Source organism: Astyanax mexicanus, chromosome 2 (assembly GCF_023375975.1).
Source record: "Astyanax mexicanus isolate ESR-SI-001 chromosome 2, AstMex3_surface, whole genome shotgun sequence".
NCBI lineage: Eukaryota > Metazoa > Chordata > Actinopteri > Characiformes > Acestrorhamphidae > Astyanax > Astyanax mexicanus.
In genome coordinates, this window is record NC_064409.1 from 68,053,486 (window position 1) to 68,058,678 (window position 5,193).

Here is a 5,193-nt window from a genome sequence, read left to right on the forward strand (position 1 = left end):
CACCGCAGCAAAGGACGAGGAGGTGAATCACTTATCTAACCAGCCTTCACTGATTACTTCCCCCAATAACCCTTTTAATAACCTCCAATAGCCTTTAATAGTCTTCAGTAGCCTTCAACAGTCTAACCTTGCTGCCGTGGTGTGTTCTAAACTCCGTAGTTATAAACATCCTGAGGTTAGCAGCGCGCTAACTGACCTGTTTATAATGTAATCCCAGCAGTGACTCATGCTCTAAACGGCTGCTGTTAGCTGCTTGGGCTGAAAGATGAACTGTAGAGAGCTGTATTATCCGGGTAGTGGGGTTAAAAATATTTATTTCATACACAGAAGAACTTTAAAAATTTTAAAAACGCTCCAGACTGGCTCAGCTGAGCCCTGTAGCCCGTGGCTGGGCTGTAGCTCTGATTCAGTACAGACTGCGTGCTGCTGCAGCTCCCACTAGTGGTTGGATGAGGAACTGCTAAATCTGAGGAAATGCTAAATCTGTCACATTCTGTTAAGAATCATGTTCTTAACAGCTCACAATTTTTGATTTTATATTTATTAGCATTATTTCAGTATCAAACGTTTTGATCAAAGTTAATATAACTTGTATTTGATGTCATTTCTATTCACTTGAATAGTTTGGTTCTTGATTGATGGAGTTTTTGGATTTCATAACATGACAAATTAAAAGGATTTATGTTAATAGAGCAACAAGCAAACATTTTTTTTCCATGCAACTGTAATATTTGATTGAATAAATAATATATTGAGAGTTATTTAACATTAAGGAGTAATTACATTCATTTTATATTACATTTGGTTACATTTTATTACATTTATAAGTTACATCCGGCCCTCAGAGGACAGCCAATGTGCCAATGTGGCCCTCGGTCAAAATGAGTTTGACACCCCTGCTGTAAGGACTGGAAGCGGCCAAGCTATACGCACACATGTGGACCAGATTCGAATGCGCCAGGCTGCAGCTGTCACGACTCCTGAAACAGAAGAGAAAATTGATGGTAGCATGGCTGAAGATTCTGTAGATTTGCCAGTGAAGAGTAACTGTTTATTTTACCTTAACCCTCATGCCCTCCTCAAATTTTGCACCCTCTGGACACCTTCGTGGCAAAAATGTACACGCACCAAAAAACTGCTCTTAAATCATTATACATTAATATTTTTTTCTGCTTTTTTTTTCATAAATCACTTAATCAATTTCAGACCTACTCAAAACTACCAAACATTAAATAATTTTCAGGATTTTAACCCTTTAAATGACAGTTTAATTATTTGAATTATTGCATTTTGTTTTGCAAAAAAACACGAAAAATGTATTATTTTCCATAAAACAAACAGTGGACAGATGGGGAATTGGTGGTAATTACAGTCTTGGATATGTCAAAGATTAGCAACAAAATTGTTTTGATTGCATTATTATTTTTTATGTAGTGCCAGATTTCAAATTTTGCACCCTCTGGACACCTTCGTGGCAAAAATGTACACGCACAAAATCAGCAATAAAATCCTCATATGTCAATATTTTTTTTTGCTTTTTTTTTCATACATCACTTAATCAACTTCAGCCCTGATCAAAATGATCAAATATTCAATAATTTACAGGATTTTAACCCTTTAAATGACGGTTTAATTACATTAATTATTAATTATTCATTAAAAAAACCACAAAAATTTAATTATTTTCCATATAATAAATAGTAGATGGATGGGGCATTGGTGGAAATTAGAGTCTTGGATATGTCAAAGATTAGCAACAAAATTTATTTGATTGAATTATTACTTTTTATGTAGTGCCAAATACTCCCTCTGGACACCTTCATGGCCAAAAATGCCCCATTGACTTCCATTGAAACCACATTTTTTTATCTCACTGCAATTACAGTATAAAATCATGCATTCTGAAATGTTAGTATTTCATTTTGAAGAAAAGTAGTGATATTTGACATTTTTACTGTATTCCATTAGATTCAACAATTTTCCCATTTTAGGCTGATGAATTAAATTCTTGTAATTTTGCCAGTTATATTATGGAGCCATGTGACTAACAGTGGACCCCCTAGAGTGTGTGTGTGTGTGTGTGTGTGCAATCAGTTTAGAAAGAAAGAACACTTTTGTTGGCATTGCTGTCACAAATGTACAATGGAATTAGAATTCTGAATTTGCTCCTAAAAGTTTAGCTTAGTTCCTTTCAAGCAGACCAGCAGGCCCTGCAGCATATGACCTGGTGCTCTCTACAAATACACCTGTTACACTTGGTGCAGGTGGTAGAGGACCTCTTCTTTAGGCCTGTGCACAACCAGCACACACCTCTCTTTCTGGTGGCAGTAGTGCCAATGGCAGTATCAGTTGTTTCTGTATGAGCAGCAACAGGGGCCTGTAAATCCACCACCATGGCAGCAGCAGCTGCTGTACGTGGAGGGTGCCGTCTCCGCACAATTTCTGAGGACACCATGGATTTCCCCAGCTCCTCTAAGAACAGCCTCCGTCTGTATGTTCTTTGCTGGTTCCAGGAGGGAACCACAGCAGTGAACAGCACGAAAGCATTGAAGGCGGAGATATCGATGCAATTGAAGAAGAGGACAAGAGGCCACCGGGAGGTCCGCCTGCTACAGCTGTAGGTGCTGACCACCTACGAACAACCAAAAACAATTGTCTGCTTCAATCTGGGGGGGAAGCTCAGGCTTATTTGCTCTGATGGTCCCTACCAGAGCCACCTTCTTCCTCAGAAGCTCCTGGGCAAGTGAGTAGGAAGTGAAAAAATTGTCACAAGTAACTGTGACACCCTTGAGCCCCTCAGTCATATCCAGGATGACTCTCTTTCCCTGGCCCATTTCTAGAGCTCCACCAGCGGGTTTTCCAGTATACACCTGGCACCTCCAGGCATATGATGTGGCGACGTCTGTGGTAACCCAGATTTTCAGCCCATACTTCGCTGGCTTGCTGGGCATATACTGCCGGAATTTGCAGCGGCCTCTGAACGGTACAAGCTGCTCATCGACGCAGATGTTCTCCCCTGGATTAAAAAGGAGTGGGAGACGCTGCACCCATTTGTCCCACATATTACGGAAAGCAGAAAGCTTGTCCTCTTTGTGTCGGCAAGGACGGGTGAGTCGATCATCGAATCGGAGGCTGGCACTTATCAATTGAAATCGTTTGTGGGACATGGTGGCTCTGAAGACTGGTCTCCCATTCTGGTCATCCCACAGGCTGCGGGTAGATTCTCCTTTGGACCGGTACACACCTGCCAGAATGAGAAGTCCCATGTATGCTCTAATCTCTGTTTCATCTACATCACTCCATCCTGACACCGAACGCCTCCCATGCAGGTTTGTCATTTGTAAAATCAGCTGGATCATGTCAGGAGTGAAGAAAAGGTCAAAAGAAGATGCCACATCATGGATTCTGGTTATGGCATATCTTGTGGGCCCTGCAATCATGCCACTGGGTGCCTGAATGTAGCGCAGTGTCTTGGAATGAGATGGAGACCAAACTTGCCCATTTTTCGCTGTCCACTCACTGTTAAGATGGGCAGGATCCTCAATGTCCTCTTCACTTTCAGAGGAAGGGTCAGAGGCACTCTCAGAAATGGAGGACTCCAGTGACCATTCCGTGTTAGACTCCGCATCGAAGCTTGTGTCTTCTTCAGAGGATTCCTGCAGCTCGGTTGTAGATAAAGGCTGCATGACCATTTCTAATGCTTTCTCTGTACTAAAATGTCTCTTCATTTTTCCTGCAGGTCTTTCTCCTTCTCTGCTCTCTATGAAATGACCCCTCAGCCAAACTGCACGTTTATCTTTGGCTGTGAAAGCAGCCAGGTGCATAAACATACTAATAGTTTTTTTGTTGTTGTTTTTGATTACATCAAAGGCAAGAGGCCATGATTTTACTCAATCACCTCTTCAAAGACATCCATCAAAGGTGACCTTTTTTCACCCCAAAAATATCAGTGTGTGCTTACAGATTCACACACACACTCTCATTATCTCTCTCTTTCTCACAGGCCCACACACACACACACACACACTCTAGGGGGTCCCCTGTTAGTCACATGGCTCCATAATATAACTGGCAAAATTACAAGAATTTAATTCATCAGCCTAAAATGGGAAAATTGTTGAATCTAATGGAATACAGTAAAAATGTCAAATATCACTACTTTTCTTCAAAATGAAATACTAACATTTCAGAATGCATGATTTTATACTGTAATTGCAGTGAGATAAAAAAATGTGGTTTCAATGGAAGTCAATGGGGCATTTTTGGCCATGAAGGTGTCCAGAGGGAGTATTTGGCACTACATAAAAAGTAATAATTCAATCAAATAAATTTTGTTGCTAATCTTTGACATATCCAAGACTCTAATTTCCACCAATGCCCCATCCATCTACTATTTATTATATGGAAAATAATTAAATTTTTGTGGGTTTTTTAATGAATAATTAATAATTAATGTAATTAAACCGTCATTTAAAGGGTTAAAATCCTGTAAATTATTGAATATTTGATCATTTTGATCAGGGCTGAAGTTGATTAAGTGATGTATGAAAAAAAAAGCAAAAAAAAATATTGACATATGAGGATTTTATTGCTGATTTTGTGCGTGTACATTTTTGCCACGAAGGTGTCCAGAGGGTGCAAAATTTGAAATCTGGCACTACATAAAAAATAATAATGCAATCAAAACAATTTTGTTGCTAATCTTTGACATATCCAAGACTGTAATTACCACCAATTCCCCATCTGTCCACTGTTTGTTTTATGGAAAATAATACATTTTTCGTGTTTTTTTGCAAAACAAAATGCAATAATTCAAATAATTAAACTGTCATTTAAAGGGTTAAAATTCTGAAAATTATTTAATGTTTGGTAGTTTTGAGTAGGTCTGAAATTGATTAAGTGATTTATGAAAAAAAAAGCAAAAAAAAATATTGATGTATAATGATTTAAGAGCAGTTTTTTGGTGCGTGTACATTTTTGCCACGAAGGTGTCCAGAGGGTGCAAAATGCATCCAGAGAGTATGAATGACGTGTAAGAGTAAAAGACAATAGATTTCAAAAATTTAATGAAAAAGCAGATTTTCTGCAAAAATTCATGCCACTAGCTGCAACATAGCCAAAATGATCACCAAATGAAAAAAAAAAGTTGAAAAAAATGTACAAAAATGCCCGAGGAGGGCATAAGGGTTAAGT